A 24,458-nucleotide genomic window follows, 5' to 3' on the forward strand; every position below is an offset into this window, starting at 1 on the left:
ACAGGGAACTATACTCAATATTTTGTAATAACCTATAATAGAAAAGAATCTGAAAAATAATATATATTATATATAGACAATAATATATAAATAATATGTATATAAAAAATGAAATCACTTTGCTGTACACCTGAAACTAACACAACATTATAAATCAACTATATTTCAATTTTAAAAACATACAGGAGGTTCAAAACTGAAAAAAAAAAAATCAAAAAACAGAAACAACACCACACCATAACAGGTCAAGAAAGATCATAAGACAAAGGAAAAATCTTTCATCCCATTTTTTGAACAAGGGGCCCTGCCCCACATTTTTATGGTGCACTGGGCCCTGCAAATTATGGAGCTGGCCCTGCCTTTCTAAGGAGGGACCTCTGAGCAGAGACTAGAAAGATGCAGGTGTCAGGCTCACCAAGCAGGAAGCTCTAAGTGCTGAGGCCCTCAGGCTGGAACAAGCTTGAGAGGTGGAGGAGCAGCAGAGAGACTGCTGTGGCTGGAGTGTCGCCAGCAAAGGGGTGGGGGTGGGGGAAGGAGCTGAGACGTAGCCAGGGGCCAAGGGTGTGGGGCTTTATAGGTCATGATAAGGAGGTGGCTTCCAGTCTAGATAGAATCCGGGGGTGTGTTGTAGGCAGGAAAACAATACAGTCTGATTTATATTTTTAAAGGCTGCTTTTATAGTGATGGGGAGATGGATCTCATTTTTGATTTATTAATATAGTAACACATTCTATGTTGTCATCAAAGAGGTTGGGTGACCTTGGATGAGGACAATGACAGAGGCTTGAACGCCAGTGCCATGACAGGGAAGAGATGGGGTCACGTGAGCCCCCGTCCCTGAGGCCCTGGGTGTGTGTGGAAGCTGGAAGGAGTGAGTGGAGGGGAAGAGTCCAATGCCTTCATTCTCTGGGAGGTGCCAGGCAGAGTCACGTGCCAGGTGGCTGGGGAAGGGCATCTGAGGACAGAAGATCTGGAAGGTCTTTTGAGAGGAACCGGAGAAAGCGGCCTTGGGACAAAGCAGCACAGCTGGCCCAGCTCTGGTGAAAAACCCTTCTCCCGTCAGAGAGCAACCTCCTCACCTAACTTCTGGACCCAACTCTTTACTGCTGATGGGTCTTCCATACGGAATCCCACTCTCCTTGGAAATGCACAGATTTCCAACTCTTTTTTTTTTTTTTTTTTTTTTTTACAGCCACACCTGCAGCATGTGGAAGTTCCTGGGCCTGGAGTCGAATCAGAGCTGCAGCTGCCCTACACCACAGCCACAGCAATGTGGGATCTGAGTCACATCTGCAACCTACACCACAGCTCGCAGCAATGCCAGATCCTTAACCCACTGAGTGAGGCCAGGGACCGAACCTGCATCCTCATGGAGACTAGTCAGGTTCTTAACCTGCTGAGCCACAATGGGAATGCCAAGATTTATTGTATTTATTCATTTTTAAAATTTTTAAGAGTTTTATTGAAGTAAAGTTAATTTACAAGGTTGTGATAATTTCTGCTGTACAACGAAGTGACCTAGTCATATGACCCAGTCATATACACATATCCATTCTCTCTCAGAATCTTTTCCCACATAGATTATCACAAAATAGTGAGTAGAGTTCTCTGTGCTATACAGCAGGTCCCTGTTGGCCACCCATTTCATATATCTCAGATTTCCAATTTTATTTTATTTTTTTGGTTTTTTTTTTTTTTTAGGGCCGCACCCGCGGCATATGGAGGTTCCCAGGCTAGGGGATGAATCGGAGCTACAGCTGCTGGCCGAGAGCACAGCCACAGCAATGCCCCATCCTTAATCTGCTGAGCGGAGGCCAGGGATCAAACCCACAACCTCGTGGTTCCTAGTCGGATTTGTTTCTGCTGTGCCACAGCAGGAACTCCGGATTTCCAATTTTTAAAACGCACAATGCCTTGTGATCCCCTGTTCCATTCATTTTCCTTTGTCTCTTCTTCCATGTGTATCTTTGAATGCCTGGCACTTTCTTCATCTCTCTTCCAGATCTGCGCCCCACACTTGTTCCTTAGTCTCTTGTCATCTGATTTTTATTCCATCATGTTATTGAAATTTCCCTTAAAGATCACCTAGGATTTTCACCCTATTCTTGTCTTAGATTGTGTGTGTGTGTGTGTGTGTACGTGGTGTGTGCACTTAATTTGTAAAGGCTTTTTTGCTGTGCCTCCGCCTCTCATTTCAAACTCTTGTTCTTAATTTGCCAGATACTGATCTGCCATGACTGTCTTCTTACATCTCTGATCGCAGCAAACTTGACCTTTCCTATGGCTCTTGGTGTCTCATCATAGGCACTGACTAACACTCAGCTCCAACTCATTGCTTGGCCTCCTCACTCCTTTGGGAGCTGATCTACTTTTCTGCCATCAACTCTCTTGGTGAACATGGCCTCCATGCTTAATGGTCAACTCTTGGTGTCTGATTTCCAAACACAGCTTTAGTCTAAACCTCTCTCTCCCAGATTCTGTCGTCATATTTCCAGCCTAAAAATCATCATACCCAAACATTTGCTCAAAATTTTTCCTGTAAAAACACCTCGTCAGGTCTCAAAAAATTAAAAATGGACTTAACAGATGATCCAGCAATCCCACCTCTGGATAGATTTCCAAGAGAATTAAAAGCAGGGACTCAAAGAAATATTTGTGCATCCCTGTTCATAGCAGCATTATTCACAATAGCCAGAGGTAGAAGCAGCCCAAGTTGCTTCCCATTGAAGGATGAATGGATAAATAAAATGTGGTATATACATAGAATGGAATATTATGCAGCCTTAAAAATGCAAGAAATTATGGCACGTGCTGCAACATGGATGAAACTTAAGGATGTCATGCTAAGTGAAGTAAGCTAGTCATAAAAAGACAAAAAAAATTGTATGATTTCACTTGTATTAGGTACTTAGAGTAGTCAGATTCATAGAGACAGAAAGTAGAATGGAGGTTGCCAGGGGCTGGGGGAGGAGGGAATGGAGAGTTAGTGTTTCATGGATATAGAGTTTCAGCTTTGCCAGGTGAAAGGGTTGTGTAAGGACGGCAGCACGACACTGTGAATGTACTTAAACGACCCAACTCAACATTTCATAATGGTTAAAATGGTGAAAATTTAATGTCATGTGTATTTTTCCATAATATTTATTTTATCTTATTTTATTTATTTTTTTGCCACACCTATGGCATATGAAAGTTCCCAGGCCAGTGATTAAATCCAAGCCTCAGCTGCTACCTACTGCAGTGGCAACACCATATCCTTAACTCACTGAGTCACGGCAGGAACTCATCCCATAATTTTTTGTTGTTGTTGTTGTTTTATTTTTTGTCTTTTCTGGGGCTGCACCCTCGGCATAGGGAGGTTCCCAGGCTGCATATGGAGGTTCCCAGGCTAGAGGTCTAATCGGAGTTGTAGCCACCGGCCTATGCCATAGCCACAGCAACGCGGGATCTGAGCTGTGTCTGCAGTCTATACTACAGCTCATGGCAACGCCGGATCCTTAACCCAATGAGCGAGGCCACAGATCAAACCTGCAACCTCATAGTTCCTAGTCGGATTCGTTAACCACTGAGCCATGACGGGAACTCCCATCCCATAATTTTTAAAAAATCCCTTTTAAGTTTCCAAACTTCTAGTTTACTGTTCCTGAGTCCACCATGCTCCCAACTGTAGAGCCAATGTTCCCTTGTGCCCCACCCTGAGCCTCCACTTATCTTGTGTCTCATCAGTTTTGTCTTTCAAGCACGTCACAGATAAAGTCCTTCTTCATTCCTAGAGACTGTCTACCCAAGACACAGATTTGAAGTGACATCATAGGTGTAGCTTCCCCTACCTCCTATGACTGGAATCCTCTCTAATGCCCCTGGCCAAGATGATTTAATCACTCATTCATTCAACAAATATTTATTGAGCATGTATTATGTATTCAGGGAATATTGTGCTGGACACATGTGACGTGGGTATTGTAGTCAGGCAGGTAGACTACAAGTAAGTAAATAAACGAAATCATTTCAGATACCGATAACTGGTAGACAAAAAACAAAACACCCTGTAATGTAGAAGAAGGTGACAGTGGAGGAGGTAGGGCAGAATTCTTCTTTGAACTGAGTGATCAGGAAGTCCTTTCTGAGAAAGTGACAACCCAGTTCAGACCCGGATGACGAGAAGGAGATGGTCATGCTAAGCTCCAGGGTGACCAGGCAGGGGACATCTGGCCTGAAGACCCTTAGCCATGAACCTGGCTTGTTTGGGAAAACGAAACAAAACAAAAAGGCTATTGTGGCTTGGGTGCAGTGAGCTAAGAAGAGAATCATGAAAGATTAGTTTGGAAAGGTTTGGAAAGGCAGCTGAGGCCAGGCCAGCTTTTTTTTTTTTTTAGAGCCACAGTTGGGGCATATGGAGGTTCCCAGGCTAGGATACTAATCGGAGCTACAGCTGCCAGTCTACGCTACACCCACAGCAATGCGGGATCTGAGCCATGTCAGCAACTTACACCACAGCTCAAGGCAACACCGGATCCTTAACCCACTGAGCAAGGCCAGGGATCGAACCTGCAACCTCATGGTTCCTAGTGGGATTTATTTCCGCTGCACCACGACGGGAACTCCCAGGCCAGCTTTTTAAGGTTAGGCTGAGGAGTTGGAGCTTTAAGTGCAAGACGAAGCCATTGGAGGGTCAAGGCAGTGATGTGATTTTTTTTTGTTTTTTGTTTTTTTGTTTTGCTATTTTGTAAGATCCCCTGGCTACTTACTGTATGGAGAATGGATTGTAGAGTTCATGAGAGGGAGTGCAATTAGGAGGCAGTTGCAGGAGTCCAGCTGATGGCCTGGACTCGGTGAGAGCAGTATAGTCACAGCAAGTGGACATGTTCAAAATATTTTAGAGTTAGAAGTGTTAGAATAAGTTGATGGATTAGATGTGGGGATACAGGAAAAGGAAGAACTAAGGATGACCTCTAGGTTTTGGCTCAAGCGATGGGTGGACAATGGTGTCATTTCATTGGGTGGGGAAGTCTACAGTGGGAGGTTGGTGGGTGGAGAGAATCCAGCATCTGCTTGCACATTCCCGGCGTAACAGGACAATAGCTACAGGAACAGGCTCTTGTGCCACTGATACTAGAAAAATCTTATATTGAGCCCAAATGTTTCTCTGCAAATTTATTCACTCTAATTATTTTCCTTTGACAAAATGAGCAAAGTCTTTCCTCTTTCCTATGTGATTGTCCTTTTCTGTACCTAGGGTGTGGAGAATTATTATAGCCTTCTAAGTTTTCTCTTCTCTAGCTAAATATCCCTAATTTACTCAATTAAAAAAAAAAATTCCCGGATCACTGCAGATTCAAACTAGTCTTTCTTCCACCTCACACCAGTGTATCATGCAAAATTCAGCTAGATCCATTTTCCTTCTGCACCAGCTCTTAACCCCCCAGGGCTAGGCATTGTCCTGGGAATATATATGTAATAGGTGCTAAAATTGGATTTTTCCATCTCAGTTTTGCTAAGGCAAGAAGATGTATATTAAATAATAATAAAAAAAAGTGTAACAAAAGACAAGAGGTGCTATATCTTAAAAACACTGATGGGCCAAATTTCATAGTTAGCAACGGAGAAAATCCTTAATCCCTGTGCCCATATTTTTAATCTTTCAAGAGGTGAGAATGGAGATTGAGAGATTTGTGCAAAAGGTAATGTGTGCCCTACCTGTGAATCCCATTCCCCCCAATGGTGAGGGAAAGGCTGCTCCCCCTTTCACCTCAGGTCAAGAGGAAAGGGCTTCGGGGGGTGCTTTGGCAAGTGTGATGTGTGACAGCAGAGTTAGGGGAGCATCGTAGACTGGTGACTGACTCCTGCCTGGAAAATCTAAAAGGTACAGAAGGGCTGGCTAGCTGCTGGCCAAGGGTAGAGGATCGCTGGCTGCACTGGCAGCCCGTCCAAGCAGGGTGTGAGCAGGGTGTGAGCAGGCAAAGAATGTGAGGCTATTTCTCATCAACTCACGTGGGTCACGTGAGAGATGAGGGCTGGCGTGGAGCCACTTAGAGTTCTGCCTGAGAGAACCATCTGGAGATCTCTGCAGAGAGGGCTGCTGGGAAACTGGGGTTGAGGGGGTGTCATTCAGAGGAAAATGCATCACCTGTGTCACAGGAGATGCTGTTGAACCTTCCCAGGGGAGCCACCCAAGAACCCACAAAAAGGCCCAGAAGAGAGTCAGCTTTAAAATAGGTCCCCAAATAGGGAAGCCAGATTGGGGTCATACTAGTCAAGGAAGAACTTCCCTGCTTCCTTTAGCTCTTACCCCCTGCCCCCCTTCAACCAGAGAGGCCAGAAATTATCCTTAGCTACAAGGCTGAGGGCAGGTGAAAGCAGTCGGTGAGCAAAAGAGAAACTGCACCCCTCTCCTCCTTCCTGCAGAAGGACCTCGCTGGGAAAGAGGATGAGGTTCAACTTTGAAATTCTCATTATGACACGGACCTGCACACTGTTAATTACTGAGCTAAGACGGTGGTTATGATTTACACAGACTCGAAGGGTAAGCAAGAGAAGAACCTGCCCCACTTTTTAAGACACAGCGGAAGTTCAAAACAAAGTCTCTTCCTGATTATATTTCAAGAGCCCTCCCTGTTCACATTCTGGTTACACAGATGCAAGGAGCGTTCACTTTGTCCCTTCTCTTGCTTTAAGAACGTCCTTCAATGCTTTTGCCTGTTAGATGAAAACCAAACTCCTAAGCATAGAGTTTGATGGCCTCTATAACCTGAGCTCACACCTATTTTTCAACTAAACTGCCCACAATTCCAAATAAAACATTTAACTGCAGTTACGGGTTCTTCTGTGCTTTGTCACAACAGCTAAGTTCTATGGGACATTTATTACATGAAGTAGTATATCATTTAATCCTGATAACAACCTTTTGAAATAGGTATTATTATTATTATTATTATTATTATTATTATTATTTCCCCCATTTTGCAGATGCAGCATCTGAACTGAGTAATAAATGATGAGACTGTAATTGAAACCCAGGCAGTCTGACTCCAGAGCCCACAGTCCTTACAGCTAAGCGCACGGCTTCCTCTCTACATTCGTATATTCTTTGCTCATAACCTGCTTTAGGCATCTCCTCCCTCCCTCCTCTCCTCTGTTTAGGCCACCCCAGATATCTCTCACATTCCAGCTCAAGCTCCTCCTCCTCTGTGAAGATTTCCCTGATTATTTCATATGTGTCTCTATTCCCTGAACTCCTAAAACATTTAATTCACCTCAAGAACTTTAAAACTTGAACTCATGCTGTTTCCCTGTTATCATTTTGGATATATCATTTTTTTTAAGAATTAAAAAAATTTTTATTAGAGTTGATTCACAACATTGTATCAATTTCTGCTGTATAACAAAGTGACCCAGTCGTGAATATATATACCTTCTTTTTCTCATATTATCTTCCATCATGTTCTATCACAAGACATTGGATATAATTCTCTGTGCTATACAGTAGGACATTCTGGGCATATCATTTGGGTAAGTCTCTATAAATTCCTTCAAGGACAAGGCCTGAAGGATGCTATGCTTTTTTTTTCCTTCTATTTTTGGCTGCACCATGGCTTATGGAGTTCCAGAGCCAGGGATCAGATCCAAGCCACAGTTGCAACTACGCTGCAGGTGCGGCAATGCCTGATCCTTTAACCCACTGTGCCAGGCCGGGGATTGAACCTACACACTGGAGCTGCAGAGACACCACAGATCCCATTGCACCACAGTGGGAACTCCGCATGCTACTCTTATATTCACCAGGGCAGTGGTTCTCCAACTTTAGTACAGAAAGATAACAAACAAGAGTTCACAGAGTATCAAATATAAAGGACATTTAAATGTACAAAAATATGCTGGACCTCATTATGATAAAAAACTCACAAAGTCTCACTGAAGTACTATTTATCACCTGTCAGATAGACAGAAATCCAAAAGTGTGACAACATATTCTGATGACAAAGCTATAGGGGAAAGGGACCTCTCATACATTGCTAATGGGAGTGCAAAATCATACAATTCTCAGAGAAGGAAACTTGGCAGTCTAGCAATATTACATGTACGTTCCTTTTGACCCAGTAATCCCACTTTTGTGAATTTATCCTAAAGCTATGCTGCCAAAAGTCTTAAATGCTGTATGGTCCAAACTATTCCTTGCAGTAGTACTATCTGTAAAAGACTGGAGAAAAACCAATGTCAATCAACAGAGGCCTGGTTGAATAACCATGGTGCATTCATATAAAAGCGTCCTGTGCAGGAATGAGGAAGAATTGCTCTGCAGTGCTTTGGATGATCTCCAGGATCTATTGTTAAATGAATAAAGCCAAGCGAAGAAAAATGTGTAGGGTTCACCATGGTTTGTCTAAGAAAGGCAGGAGCATGCCTATTTACATACTGGCTTATTTTTGAAAAGGAGACAATGTAAAAATAAACTAAAAAATGTTATTTATAATGGGGAGAAATAAATAGGGAGGAAACTGGAATGAAGGTAGATCTCCCTAAATACAACTTGCTTTATAGTTTTAACCTTGGAACCAAGCATTTTGTATAATTCCAAAACAAAAGTAAACCAAAAGAAAATATTAGAAACAAACCGAAACATGAATGTATGTGTATGTGATATGTGAATATGTATATGTGAATTGGTTTCTCACTGTTTGAACGGGAGATTGCAGATAAGCAAGAGGAGGAAGCCAGAATGATCCATGTGGTAATAAATTAAAGTTGGAGATATTAGTGTAAGCTCATGCTTAGCTTGATAGAGATACAAATGGTTACAAATAGAAATATTTATAGGTATGTGTCTCTATATAGATTAATTTGTATACATGAATTTCCTTGGTTGATCAACTGCTTAGAAGCAATAACACCCCGATAGCAACAAGCACACCTAACACCCAGATCTTGGTTTCTAATACCATTCTCTAACAGAAGGAACCGGGGCTCCTTGGGAAAGTGGCCAATTTCTAGGACTTGGGTAGGAAATATACAAGATAAGCCTGGAGCATTTTGCAGTGCCAGAAAGAAAAAAGTTGCTCAAAAAAAAAAATTATGGGGGCATGTCAAAAGGACACAAAAGCCAACTGAAAAGCTCCCAATGGCCAAAAGGAGATCAGTTTGAGCAATAAAGTAAGGTAGAATTGGATTATAACATAAAGTATAAAATAATATCTTTACATCCATATGAAATTAATTAATTATAAAAAAACAAACAGGGAGACAAATCTCCTGTGCAAAAGAATTCCAAATTATTCATGCAGATAGCCAACCTTAAGGAGATGGAGCATAACTCCCTGCTCCTTAAGCATGGGCTTCAAGTACTTCCACAGGGTATAGTACAGAAAGGGGGAAATAGAGTCACTTTACAGTAGAGAAACCTGAGAAACCCTGCCTCAGCCAGGAAATCAAGATTAACATCAATAGTGATAAGTGAGGTTGAAAGTGATACAATGGAAATGATCCTTGACGTAATACAATGGAAATGGCCCTTTACCTACGTGGCCTTCCTCCCCAAAACACACAATGTAGTCTCATTACAAGAAAAACATCAGACAAACTACAATTGAGGGATGTTCTACATAATACCTGACCACTACTCCTCAAAACTCTCAATGAGGGTCATTCAAAAAAAAAAAAAAAGAAAGTCAAGAAAAGGAAAGTTTAAGGAAACATGGTGACTAAATGTAATGGAAAATCCTGGAAGGGATCCTAGAGCAGAAAAGGGAAACAGAAAAAGGTAAAAACTAAAGAAGTTTGAACAGAGTGTGAATGTGAATAAGGTATCAATATGGGTTCATTAAGTGTGATAAATATACCGTATTAATACAAGATGGTAATAACAGGGGAATGCGGATGGAGGATATGTGGAAACTCTTTGCCCAGGACCGATGAGCAACTAGCACTCTTGGATCCCAGATTGTAAACTCTAAATACCCCTTCCCAATAAAAGGAATCAGGACTTTTTAGAGAAATGATTAATTACAGTTTGGGGTAGATGAGCCCGGGGCATCCTGTTCTACCTGAAAGCAAGGCAATTATGGAGACCAGTGGGTCATGTCAAACAAAACAAAATAAAACACCTAGCAATACAGGACGCAACTTGAAGTGGCTCCCACTGGCCAAAGATGAGACAGTTTGGACATGAAAAAGAGTAACAACTACAATGGATTAAAACACATCAGATATGTAAAAATCTATAAGCCCATAATTTCCCTTCCCCCTAACCTCCAGCCAAGAAAGAAAAGTTTATTGGTCACCTTTGGGGAATAGTAAGGTATCAATTATTCTGATAAATATAAAAACAATACATAAAGGGAAAGAATAAAACTTTAATCTTGCCTCTTCGGTATAGATTGTATTTCTTGATAACCAAATAGTTTGTGAAGTTAATTCCTTCTATACAGAAGAATCACGGCAAATAAAGGCAGGAGGAAAGATAGAATTACAAAAAACAAAATCACCATTTTATAACTGCTAATGAAATAGTAGAACCAGGCAATGATCAAGTTGGTTGCTAAAACTATTAAATGAGGTGTGGACACAGAACTTTAAAACAGATGGATCAGACTGCACGTATGTAAACCCACTGATCAATCTTAACTAAAATTCTAATAGCTAGCTATAATGTTTTTCACCACCGGAATAGTCCTCCCCCAAATACTGAACTTAATCAGTCTTCTCTCTGTCAGCTTATAAAAAATAAGAGAGATGGGGGAACATCTCAAAAACTGTACCGTGAGGATACACTCTGCCATACCTGGGGGAGATCCTACAGAACAAATGATACAGATTCCTCAATAAATAAATAGCATTAAAATATGGAGTTCCCATCATGGCTCAGCAGTTAACAAACCTGACTAGTATCCATGAGGACGTGGATTGATCCCTGGCCTCACTTCATGGGTTAAGGATCTGGATTGCCATGAGCTGTGGTGTAGGTGGCAGACGAGGCTCAGATCCCACATTGCTGTGGCTGAGGAGTAGGCCGGCAGTTACAGCTCTGATTCAACCTCTAGCCTGGAACTTCCATATGCCCTGAGTGGGGCCCAAAAAAGACAAATAAATTAAATAAAATAATGGGGAAGGATGGTTACAAATTAAAAGAGACATACTGGAGTTCCCACTGTGGTGCAGTGGGTTAAGGATCTGGCATTGCTACAGCTGTGGCAAAGGTCACATCTGCAGCCAGAATTTGAACCCCAGCCTGGGAACTTCCATGTGCCACGGGCATAGTTGAAAATAAAATAAAAGAGACATACCAACCAAACACATTGTGGCCCTTTTTGGATCGTGATTTCAATTAACCAAATGCAAAAAAAAAAAAAGAAAAAAAAAAAGATATTTTTGAGACCACTATGGAAAACTAACTGAACTTACCCTGGAAATTTGATAATATTAAATTATAGTTAATGTTATTGAGTGTGATGATAGAACTGTGGTTATGTTTTTAAAAACTGAAAGTCTTTATCTGTTAAAGGAACATACTGGTGAACAGATAAGATGTCTAGATTCACTTCAAAATATTTCAGACCCACCTCCTCCAAAAAAGTGGATAGAACTGAACTAAGAAAAACAGAATGTTGATAGTTATGGAAGCTGAGTGGTAGGTGGGTCCATGGAGTCCATTCTACTGTTCTCTCTAATGCTGTGTATGTTTAACATGTTCAGGATAAACAGTTTGAAAAGTCCTTTTATTTTTATTTATTTATTTAGTCTTTTTAGGGCCACACTTGCTGCATATGGAAGTTCCCAGGCTAGGGGTCGAATCAGAGCTGCAGCTGCCTGCTTACGCCACAGCCACAGCAATGTGGGATCTGAGCCACGTCTGTGACCTACACCACAGCTCATGGCAACACCGGACCCTTAACCCACTGAGGGAGGCCAAGTATCGAACCTGTGTCCTCATGGATGCTAGTCAGATTCGTTTCTGCTGAGCCATGACGGGAACTCCTGAAAAGTCTTTTTAAATTAAAAAAAAAAAAATGTGCAGGTTTGGAGGCATCAAGGAGATTTTGATTCTAGATGGGGGTGGGGGTGGGGATCTTTTAAACAAGAAGCTCAGGTGATTCTGACCCAGAGAGTCCAGGACCAGATTGATCGAATCTGCTCTAGGGAGCCCACAAACCCTCACTAGGTATTTACTGATTTTTTATTTTGATCAGGAATTGAAGCTGGAAAATGCTCTCCATATGGAACAAATATGGGAAAGAGCAAATGTGGTAAGAACTTGTAAACAGAAGTTATCTCCTGGGCCTGACCAGATGCCCACTTCCTAGGGTTTCACAACGGTCATCATTTCTGTTGGATCCCATTTTATATCAGAGTATTCTGGATTCTCCAAACTCATTAATTGCAGGATCAGTTGGATTCCAAAGACTTCCTAAGTGGGTGCCAATTCTGCACTTCTCTTTCCTCCAGCTGCTGGGCTGTGCATGGGTGCAGCTTCTTCCATCTGGTTAGTAGCAGAGTCTGGTTGTCGCCCTTTCTCTCCTCCCCAGATGCCAAAAAAAACATGTTTTCTTTTTTTGCATTTTAGGACCACATCAGCGGCACATGGAGGTTCCCAGGCTAGGGGTCCAATTGGATCTATAGCTGCTGGCTTATGCCACAGCCACGGCAACATCATATCCGAGACATGTCTGCAACCTACACCACAGCTCATGGCAACGCCAGATCCTTAACCCACTGAGCGAGGCCAGGGATTGAACCTGCAACCTCAGGTTTCCTAGTTGGATTCGTTTCCACTGGGCCACACTGGGAACTCCAAAAAAGCATGTTTTCTGAGGCTTGTGACCCTTCCAACCTCTCGGTTTGCTTAGATGCATATTTTAGCTCACTTACCAACAGCAATAAAGGAGGAAGTTGCCAGAGCCTGCACTTCTGTGGAGCGGTCCCCCAAGATCTCTCAGAAAGTAGATCTGTTTCGGTAAACCAGAAGCCAGAATCCTCCTGAGGCACCTGAGCTACTGAGTAATTGGGCTGCAGCTGCTTTTCCTCCTCCCGCACTCATTCCTGGTTCGGCCTGCGGATAACAGGGATTTACCAGTTAATTGGCTGTTTCCATGATTGTCATTCACTTAGACCCTCTACCCTTGTCTTTGTTACTACAAAACGCTTCTTTTAAAATTGCTTGCTTTCCTATGGATCCCGAAGAAAATTGAGCCACCCTGAAGTCTTTCAGATTTGTTCGAGAGAGGCAGATCTCTCGGGGTGGGGGGAGGGGGTGTTGCTGTGAACAGGGAGTGGAGCGGAGCTGGGACTGGCGTCCCGGGTTATTTATTATATAAAGGAGCTGGACCAGTTTCAGGTCTCAGAACCAGTTGGGCAGGTTGAGTTGCTTTTTATTTCTCACCACTCAGTTGAACAGAGGAAACTTTCATCAGGTGAATAGTTTACCCGAATCATTGGGAAAGGTTAGCAGGTGGGGCTTAGTGTCCAGGGCCCTTCATCCTTTAGGCTAGGGGCTGGACCCCCCACAACTGAGACAAGGCAGCAGAACTGAGTGAGAGGTTTATCAGTTCAACTTTGGACTTGGGCCGCCACTGGTTTTTCAGCTGGCTTCTGACAGAAAAAAATAATGGGAAACCTTTGCCAAAATCAATCCACGGTGTGTGTTTATGTCTCCGCCTGCCGCAGGTTATGTCACGGTGTTGGATTTTGGTGGTCACCCTATCTCCTCTCTGCTTAGTGCCAAGCAGCTGCCCAACTTTCTGCCAAACCGGCCCAGGACCTCCCTGCCTTATCTCTTCGGTGGAAAGTTCCACAGTAATTCTGAGTGTGCCTTTTTGGAGTGCTTGGTGGTTTTGGGGTTTTTTTATGGGAGTTTTGCCATTCAGGAATTCTAATTGGTTCCTAGGAGATGAGATGATTCTTTTGGCTTTCACAGCCTCTAGATTTCTGCAAGCCATTCTCCGTTTACCAAATGAACACACCAGCTCAGGAGCCAAGGAGAAATCTGTTCCAGGCCCTCTCTACGTAAAGAAGAAAAGACCACTATAGGCTGTAAATGGAAAAGAAAGTCTGGGGGTTGAATTGCAATAAGAGCTTTTTTTAACTCAGGGTTCATCCCAGGGATAGGTGTGAGGTCAAGGGGATTAGAGCAAATAATACCTTGTAAATCTGTAGTATGTGCCTTGCAACTCAGTTGCCTTTTTTCCTCCTTCTACTACCCAGAGTGGGAAAAAGGAGTATTTAAAAACCCCAATGACAAAGTTCCCATTGTGGTTTAGTGGGTTAAGAACCTGACTAGTATCCAAGAGGATGTGGGTTTGATCCCTGGCCTCACTCAGGGGGTTAAGGATCCAGTGTGGCTGTGGCTGTGGCGGAGGCTGGCAGCTGCTGCTCTGATTCGACCCCTAGCCTGGTAAACCTCCATAGATCACAGTGTGGAAAATAAATAGATAAATAAATAACCCAATGCCCAGTCAGCTCCCCAGACCAATTAAATCTCTGTCTCTGGGGAAGGTTTTGTTTTTGTTTTGTTTTTGCTTTAACTCCTCAGGTGATTCCAACTGGTTATGGTCAAGAACCACCACTCCAGTGGAAAAATGGGCTGGGAATAAAATGATCAACTATCAAACCCTGCCTTTGCCATTAATGAGTTTGTTGGCCTATAAAATTATAGGTGACTCTGTTCTAAGATCATCTGAGCTCTAAAATTCTATGATTCTCTTTCCACCGGTCTCTCTCCTGGAAACAAGGAGCATACCAGGGCCAGCTGTTTTTCCACAACACCTGGAATGTTTCTAAAGCTGTCTACAATGTAAAAGGACCTCTCTAATTGGGTCAGTGTGTTGGTGATTCCAGATTGCCTTACCAGGCTTAAGTAAACAAGCAGTGTGGTTTACAAAGGAAAAATACAAGCTACATGGTGTTTCTGATACTTTGGGGCCTATGGGCCAGCTTAAAGTGAGTAGTGGAATTTTTCTTACTGCACTTTTAAGTCCTCTAGCTGTGCTACTTTGCAATTCCTCTGATATTCAGTTAATTCGAAATACACCCTTCTCAAGAATGCCTTCAAATAAAAATGGACCCTCCTCCCCCACCAGTGGAAATTTAAATACTTAAAAAACTAAGGAGAGCCTTATCCAAAATACGCATTTTTGTCTGGTCTGGACTTTAATTAGATATTACTGTAGTTGCCTAAATGAATAGAGAGAAGCCTTAACTCTTGAACTAAGGCACAATTAGTCAAGCATAGAAGAACTCTAAAGGGATACTAATTGCTTTTTAAAAGATAAATTGAATAGAACCGGAGGAGCAGAAAATTACCTTTGTTGAGAACCATCTTGGTTGTTTAAGAAAGGCAGGGCTTGTTGAAATCACAACAACGGAATGAGCATGGTTGAGAGGAGGCCCTTACCACTTCTCGACCAAACCTGAATCCCAGAGGCAGCAACATGAAGCTCCAGTGCCGCCCAGTTAAGACATTAACGTCCTGTCTTTCTGGACTCTGCAACCTGCATGCCTGCAGGGAACCTGTGCCAGCGACTGTTCTGGCATCTGACAGTGAGGATTCCTAATGTGATTTGTAAATGTTATCTCAAAGGGTGTGTCGTGAAACTGCCTCCATCAAGGCAATTTAAATTCAGTTTAATTTTTAAAATGAACCTTCGGGGCAGAGGTGAGGTGGCGCTCCCCTCTGTGAACTCATTCCACAGCCCTCGAGGGTGCTTGACCTTGAGGATGAGTTCAGTGTGTGTAGAAACTTGCACTCATAGCTCTGTGAGTCAGACAACGTCAAATTCAATGCGCTGTCACACCCCCAGAAGCGCTGGGATCTGCTGACCTGGAGGCGAACCCAGAGATGCTCTCTCCGGGAGGAGGTGCTTAGAAAAACTGCCCTTTCTGTCCCCAGAAAATCGTACTGAGGCTGAGGACATGGGTGGCTTATTCAGTGCCACGTGCAAATGGTCCTTGGCTTTTCCCTCCCATAGCTGAGCACATAAAATGACATTTGGCTTTTTTTTTTTTTTTTTTTTTAGGGCTGCACCTGCGGCATATGGAGGTTCCCAGGCTAGGGATCCAATCAGAGCCATTGTTGCCAACCTACACCACAGCCACAGCAATGCCAGATCCAAGTCGCATCTGCGACCTACACCACAGCTCACAGCAACGCCGGATCCTCAACCTACTTAGTGAGGCCAGGATCGAACCCGCAACCCCATGGTTCCTAGTCGGATTCATTTCTGCTGCACCATGACAGGAACTCCATAAAATGACATTTGGAAATACTGATTTAATAAAATCCATTGGTGACCGCTGGCCCCACCTTCCTCCATGTCTCAGCAGCACTTGCAGAGCCCACAGGTCCTGCGTTAGCCATCACCCTCTCCTCCCACCTCAGCCTTCCTCTTTTTCAGGCTCCGTTGCTGGCCCTTGGCTCTGAGACTGGTCCTGGGCCCTCCTCTTCTCTGTGTCACTCTCCCCCTTGGGGACGGCATTGGAAGCCATAGCTTTAAGGACCTCCCTCCCTTGCTCTGAGCTGCCACGCACTATCTGCTCCACGTCTCCACTTGGGGTCCAATAGGCATCTGAATCCCTGATCCCTGCCCTCCCTAAGTTCTCCACTAAGTGGGACCCCCTAGGGGCTCACACCAAAACCTCACAGTCATCCTCAATTCTCCCCTTTGCTGCCTTCAGATCCGTCAGCGAGTGCGCCGGGCTTATCTCTAAAATATATTCCTAATCCTCCCCCCGATTGCATGTCCACCTGCACTGCCCTCTCTGGCCCAGATGACTCTAATAGCCTCCTGGCTGAGCTTCCTGCTTTCACTCTCGCTCCCTACAAGGCCTGCTCCACACAGCAGCCAGGGTGAACTTTGCAAAATGTAAATCAGATCATGTTAATCGCCTGATTAAAACCCTGCCATGTTATCCCAGGAATACAAGGATATCTAGTTCCGTAAAACACCATATTAACAGATTAAAGGGAAAAAAAAAACCCTACACGATCATCTCAGCTGATGCAGAGAAAGCATTCAATAAAATTCACATGAAAACTCTTGGCAAATGAGAAAGAGAACTTCCTTAATCTGATCAAAGCTACATCTACTAAAATACTGAAGCAAACATAATCATATTTAATGGTCAAACTCTAAAACCGCTTCCACTGGAGTCAGAAAGAAAATAAAGCGCTGGGGTTGTGGGTTGGAAGTCCTATAAAATTGGATTGTGATGATCATTGTACAACTATAAATGCAATAAATTCATTGAGTAATAAAAAATAAAACTGCAAAACAAAACAAAAAAAAAAAAGAAAGAAAATAAAGGTAACTTCTAGCAATGATTCCAGTTAACATTATCTTAAATGTCAGAGTCAAGGTGAAAATTCAATTCAACAAATACTTACCAAGGCCCTACTCTGTGCCCAGAGCAGGGCTAGGCTCTTAAGATTTGCCCATGAATAAAACGGACAAAATAATACTGGGCATACAATGCAGAGAAGGAAGGCAGAAAATAAACAATAGATATTGTTATGGGCTGAACTATGTCCCCCCCAGATCCACAGGTTGAAGCCCTAATTCCCTGTACTCTAGAATGTGACTATATTTGGCAAGGTCTTTAAAAAGGTGATCGTGTTAAAACTGGGGGATAGAGTGGGCCTCGTCCAATCTGACTGGTGTCCTCACCGGAAGAAGAAACTGGACCCACAAGAGACAAGAGGTGAGGGGCACAGAGGAAAGACTATGCGAGGGCAGAGAGAGAGACACTACATGCAAGCCAAGGACAGAGGCCTCCGGAGAAACCAAACCTGCCAACACCTTGGACTTCTGGCCTCCAGAACTACGAGAAAACAGACTTGCGTGGTATTTCGTGGCGGCCGTCCCTGCAAACTAATATGGATACAATAAATCAATCAATATACACTGTGTTGACACTATACGCTAAAATACTATGAAAAAAGAGCAGAGGTAAAAGAAGACAAGGGTGCTGAGAAGGAGGGTATGGCTTGCTTGTAATAGCACCTTGGGTGGTCAGAGCAGGCCAGGCTGAGAAGGAAAAAGATAAGATGTGTGAGAACAGGAAAGGAAGAGGGTGGAGGGTGGGGAATGAGTCAGACTTGGGTCCACAGAGAGCTTTATCTTATCAGGAAGGTTTTGTGTCTGGGGCTAGGAAGTGAGTTTCTTACATTATTATCTGTACCTTTTGGTTTGCCCAATATATTTCATCATAATGAAATATATATATTTGGCCTTTTTAGGGCCACACCTGTGGCATATGGAGGTTCCAGGCTAGGGGTCAAATCAGAACTGCAGCTGCCGGCCTAGGCCAGAGCCACAGCCACATGGGATCCAAGCCACGTCTTCCACCTACACCACAGCGCACAGCAACACTGAATTCTTAAGCCATTGAGGGAGGCCAGGGATCCAACCTGCATCCTCATGAATACTAGTTGGGTTTTTTGCTGTGAGCCACAACAGAAACTCCAATAGTTGCATGTTTTAGTATGTTTTTATATTTAACCTTCTATCTTTCCTAGCATGAATTTCTTTTTTCAAAAATTTTATTGAAGTAATTGATTTATAGGGTTTCAAGTATGCAGCACAGTGACTTAGTTGTACGTATATAGATATAGTCTTTGCAGATTCTTTTCCATTATGGGTTATCAGATGATAGCGGGTATAATTCCCTATGCTGTACAGTAGGACCTTGTTGTTTATTGTAATATATAATAGCATGTATCTGTTTATCCCCAAGTCCCAATTTTTTCCTCCCCAACTTTTTCACCTTTAGTAACCATAGGTTTGTTTTCTATGTCTGTGAGTCTACATCATAATTTTTTTTAAGATTGGATTAGAAGCGTTGGTAACTGGACACTGATTGGTTATTTTTACAAGAGTGCGGTGGGAGAGGCTAAGGAGGGTGGCAGTGAGGGTGATGAGGGTGGGCAGAGACCAGCAGTACGGGGCGGTGTGGTCAGGATGCTATGATTGATTGGACATGGGAGGTGAGAAAGGGAAATGACTTGTGCGCCACTGCACAGGTGACAGGAGAAAGATGGTACCATTACCAGGACACAGGACAAGGAACAGCTATGAAGGTAAGGAGCTGGCAATGGGACCCTCAGCTCAGTCTTGGTGGGACCCTGAGCTCAAGTTACTTTTGAGGTCCTAGTTGACGTTCGATGGCAAAAAAAAAAAAAAAAAAAAAAAAAAGGAAAGAGATGAAAGTGTGTCGCACGTATAGTTCCAGGATGCTCACTCCACTCTTAAGGGTAGCCTCCTTTCTGGTTAGACACCAAGGGCAGGGCCCCAAGGTCAAGTTGAGATCATATCCCACCGCAGTTCCTCAGGGCTCAGGCACGGTGCACACACACCTGGATTCCATGCTCGGAAACTCTGGAAACCTGCCTCTCTCCCAGGCCCCCTGCCCGGCCATAGGGAAGGATCTTAGCAGCTGACAGCAACTTTTAAATACGTGCCAAATTTTAGAATAGATTTTAATGGACAGAATAGTTGCAAAGATAGGCCGGAGTTCCCTTCCTGATCCCCACACCCAGATTCCCCTATTATTAGCGTCTTACTTTAGTATCTTGGTCACAATTAATGAACCAATACTAATATACCATTATCAACTCATGTCCACACTTTATTCCCATTTCCTTAGTTTTTGACTGCCGTCCTTTCCCTGTTCCAGGATCCTATTCAGGATACCCCATTACACTGAGTCATCATGTCCCCTGAGTGTCCTCTTGACTGTGACAATTTCTCAGGTTTTCCCTACTTTGAATGACCTTGAAGATTTTGAAATGCGGGTCAGGAATTTTGTAGAATGTTCCTCAGTTCGCATGGGCCTAGTGTTTTCCTTCTCACCCCACTTTTTTAAGTAGCAGAGGCTGTCTCCTTTCCCCTCCCCCCAAAAAAGGAGCGAAGAGCTGCAGGTTAAAGTCTGAGGGGATGGTAGGAGAGCCTCAGGGTGTCTCTGTCGAACCCTGCAGGGCTCTGAGAAGCCCAGTCTAGAACAAGTCCTCATTTATAGACCAGGAAGTGGCTCTGCCCAGCCCCCACCCCCGTCACCCACTCACTGCAGTTGCAAACATCTCCCTCCCACGTGAATTTCCTGTCCCACAGGGACCTGCAGACAGACAATCTCTCCTATTGTTCTGCCTCCCCCCACCCCATACACACTTGACTCCATCACTGCTGAGCAAACATATTTATATTCAGAGGTTTCAGCTCAGCAAGATGGGTCAGTGGGTCAAGAACCACTTTGAGAAGATGGCCAGAAGAACACACATTGAAGGTCTTGTTCGGCCATTTCAAGGACCCACTAATCCTCTGAGAGTGAAACGTGAGGAATCCCAGAGACAAGGCGACATGAGAAATAGATGCACCTACTATGGATTCGATGCTTTATTGCCTCAAACTCACAGGCAGAAGTCCTGACCCTGCCCTGTGATGGCATTTGGAGGCGGGGCTTTGGGACGCAATCAGGTTGCGAGGGTGGAGCCCTCGTGAATAGGATTAGTGCCCTTGTGTAAGAGATCTCAGAGAGCGTGCCCGCCGGCCGTCTTGCTGCGGTGGGAGGGACAACTCGTGGGCAGTCTGCTACCTGGAAGAAAAGCCCAGGGCCCTCTGCAGAACCTGGCACCCTGATCCAGCCTCCAGAACTGTGAGAAATAAGTTTCTGTTGTTTATAAGCCGCCTCGTCTATGGTGCTGAGTCACAACAGCCAGAAGAGATTAAGACAACATTCTAAGCGAAATGAGAGGTGACCTTTAGATGAGCGGGCGCACCCAGAATACTCAGGTTTGTCAAAGCCTGGGCTCCAGGGTCCAGCAGACGAGGCCAGTGCTCTCATTAGTGCTGCCACCTCGCTGGGCCCTCTGGGCTCTCTTTCGCACTCTGTGACATGGGGACAGGACCCAACTCAGAGGCCATGGGGAAGACTGAGTGAGACCAAGCCCGGCAGGGTCTGGCCAACCTCAGCCAATGTTCCTGTCATTATTGCTGTCAGTGCTGGTGGGCAGGGACAACACAGCCTGCTCCTTTGCCCTGTGCTGGTCTCACCCACCTGCAGACCCCAGGTGGAACCACACCCAGATCTAACCTGTTTCTAGGATCTGTACCATTTGAGGCAGTGACCAAAGGGGAACATTTCTCAGCTGAGGCCCAGGAAGCAGCTTAAAACTCAAAATATCCCTTGAAGACCAGGGGCAGCTGGGGCTTCATGTGGATTTTGCCCGGGCTGGAGCGGGGAACACTCTGGGAAGGTCTCAGCCTGTCCTGCTAAGCAATGCTTTTCAGACTGTACTGGATAAAGAAGTCAATTGAGTGGGTCAAGACTGGTCCCCCTTACACCCCTCAAAAAAAAAAGGAAAAAGAAGAAATGGGCTAGACTAGAATAGAAAATATCAGAGGGCATCATTTGTAGCAAGTCTAATATTGTTTCAGGAAATTTATTTCGCATATGTGCGCATGCATGTGCACGTGTGTGAGTGTGTCTGTGTGTCTGTGTGTGTGTGTGTGTCTGTGTGTGTGCACCTGCTGGGCCATACTGTGAACATGTCTCTCTAGTGTCAGAAATTAAAAACTTTGTGAGCCACTTCTCCGCAGCGTGTGAGAGAATGAGGGGTTGTTTTTGGTGAAGGGGATATCAAGCCCACCCCAAGGAATAAGAGAGAAGGGAGACTGTTTAGGACCTAGAGAGTCAAGACTAGGGGTGGGGCCTGGGAGTGGAAGGTGCTGGAATCTGTCACTCCACCACAGGCCCCACCCAGCCACAGGTTATTGTTTGATCCTTTTCTGGCTCCTTTTAGGGATTAGCAGGGTTTAAAAAACACACCAAGCTCTTCTACAAGGAGTCTGTGTGCGGGGCGGGTGGAGCTGGGAGACCGGGTCTGGTAGCTGGTGCTGCGGGGGCCCAAAGCCTAAGGGACAGAGTGAGGGGCGGCAGCCTTAACAGGACAATTGCTGCTGGAGAGCTTGGCCTGAGAGGAGGCGTCTGACCAGCCTGCGCCTCCCCTTCTGTGGCTTCTCCTGCCTTCGGGGGAGAGTAGAGACAGAACCTTTCATCCTGGCCCTCAGTTTCTCTCCCTACACACACTCTGGAGTCTAGACATCCTGGGTTTCCTCCCAGGCCATCACGCTGCCCTGTCGTCTGGCCTCCCACGTGGCCCACAGTCTTTCTTCTCTTTGGAACATCGTCCGGGCCTTGCCCCTCAGGCCTCATCTTAGAAGTCACCTCCTACCGGCCAACACCAGGCAGGTGACTCTCTGGTGTGGCTCCCAGGGTACAGCTGCCCGCCACCCCTCCAAGATGGGGCTCTGAGGCAGCACCCAGGTCCAAGCTCGGGGACACCCAGCCAGGCCTGACTTGTTTTTGATTAAATGAATAAGTCAAGAAACAAAAGCTGAGCTCTAGCCTGGGGTCAAACCCTGTTGGCTCTGGTAGGCTCTGGAGCAGAAATTTCCAGAAATCTGAGCCATGAGGGGTGGGGGAGAGCAGGAAATGCTAGTCCAAGGGCAGGGGTGAGTCAGAGAGGCCAAGAGACCACACCAGGTCAGAGGGTGGCGCTGCGCGGCCAGGTGAGGAGGGTGGGACGATGATGCAGAGCAGGCTGTGGCTGCTTCTACGCCTTTGATGGCCCTGGCTGTGGGAGCCCAGCTCCTGCCCCTGGGGACACCTAGAAGGAACTTTAGGACCTCTGACTCTAGGTTCAAAGGTGGGAAAGTACAAAGTGTGTTTGGGGTGTGGGAAAGAGAGCAGAGTGGCCGGAGCAGTGAGAAAACAGAGAAGAAAGAAGCAGAGTGGGGGGTGAGGCGGGGGGCATGGAAGGTCTTAGCCGAGGCCACGGGAGATCACCACACAGGGAGCAGAAGGTGCTGGAACCTGTCACTCCACCACAGCCCCCACCTACCCCACAGGCTATTGTTCGATCTTTTTCCGGCTCCTTCTAGGGATTAGCAGTTTTTTTAAAAAAAAAACACACCAACCTCTATAACCCTCTATAAGGGCTGCAATTACCACGCTCTATAATCACAACTTTTTGCAAAATTGCATTTAAATTTGGGCATGTTTTTCAAGGAAAAAGACCATAGCTTTCATCAGCTCCTCAGAAATGTTGTGACCACAAACAGTAAACAAACCCTGTGTTTGATGCTTTTGAGCAGGTTTCAGGACCAATGCTCTGGCAACGGTGTGCACGGCAAGCATGGAGTTTCCTTAGGTTCCCTGGTGGTAAAACATGTTTCATGGCAAGATGTGCGTAAATATTTGAGAACTGACATTTGGTGCTTAATAAGATTGCCTGTCTCTCCACATCAGAGCTGGAATTCTTATTCTTTAATAGATGTAGCTCCCAACGTGATCTACATGTTCTCTGGGACGTTGGCAGAGATTCTTTCCTTTGCTCCTTACCCCACACACGGCTGCCCTTGACGCTGCCTGGGCCTCCCAGCCGCAGGCCCGGCTGCTTATCCCACTCCAGCTGGCCTGATGCTGGAGCATTTGCTTCTTCGTTGGACAAATCTATTTCTGAGTGCTGACTGTGTGTGTGCTAAGCACGGCACTCAGTAGTAAGACTTGCTCCTTGATCACTGGCCAACCACAAGGCAGTAGGGGAGACGGTGGGGAAGGGTAAATGCAGCAGGGGAGGAAGGGGACACATGGGGCTTCCCCGGGGAGGGATGGGCCATCTGCGGCAGGACGAATGTCAGCTGGGCGGAGGGAAGGCCGCCAGGTGAGGCCTCATCTTCTTTCTGTGCTAAAATGCCTAGTGGTCCCACTGAGCTTGACTTTGCTCAAATGCACAGATGAGTCCCACTTCAGCCCTCTGTGTAGTCTAAGACCAACCACTATTGGCGTCTGTGTGTGTATATGTGTTTTGTTTTGTTTTCCTTTCTCCTTATGGGTTCTAGGAGGAGGAGAGAGAAAGGAATTGGCCTAAAGAGAAGCTCAAAAGGTGTTGCTAAGGTATGTAAGTTCATTGCGTTTAAGAATGAGGACATCTGGGCGTTCCCGTCGTGGCACAGTGGTTAACGAATCCGACTAGGAACCATGAGGTTGCGAGTTCGATCCCTGGCCTCACTCAGTGGGTTGAGGATCCGGCGTTGCGGTGAGCTGTGGTGTAGGTCACAGACGCGGCTCAGATCTGGCTCTGGTGAGCTGTGGTGTAGTGTTTAAGAATGAGGACATCTGGAGTACCCATCGTGCCTCAGTGGTTAACGAATCCGACTAGGAACCATGAGGTTTCGGGTTCGATCCTTGGCCTTGCTCGGTGGGTTAAGGATCCGGCATTGCTGTGAGTTGTGGTGTTGGTGGCAGACAAGGCTTGGATCCCATGTTGCTGTGGCTGTGGCGTAGGTTGGCGGCTACAGCTCCGATTGGACCCCTAGTCTGGGAACCTCCATATGCAGCGAGAGCGGCCCAGGAAATGGCAAAAAGATTAAAAAAAAAAAGAATGAGGACATCTGTCTCCCTTCACCCCAGAAACGTGC

The 24,458-nt window shown here is 45.1% G+C and overlaps 1 long non-coding RNA gene across 2 annotated transcripts in view; it reads right to left on the minus strand.

Moving 5' to 3' along the window:
- The window catches only part of LOC110260343, a 131,843-nt gene that overhangs the window by 20,223 nt on the left and 87,162 nt on the right, over nucleotides 1–24,458 (minus strand). For both annotated transcript variants that reach the window (XR_002343502.1, XR_002343501.1), the window contains exon 3: nucleotides 12,859–13,039. This is a non-coding gene — a long non-coding RNA (uncharacterized LOC110260343). The remainder of the gene's footprint in view (nucleotides 1–12,858; nucleotides 13,040–24,458) is intronic.

This window comes from Sus scrofa, chromosome 4, assembly GCF_000003025.6.
Source record: "Sus scrofa isolate TJ Tabasco breed Duroc chromosome 4, Sscrofa11.1, whole genome shotgun sequence".
NCBI classification, from domain to species: domain Eukaryota; kingdom Metazoa; phylum Chordata; class Mammalia; order Artiodactyla; family Suidae; genus Sus; species Sus scrofa.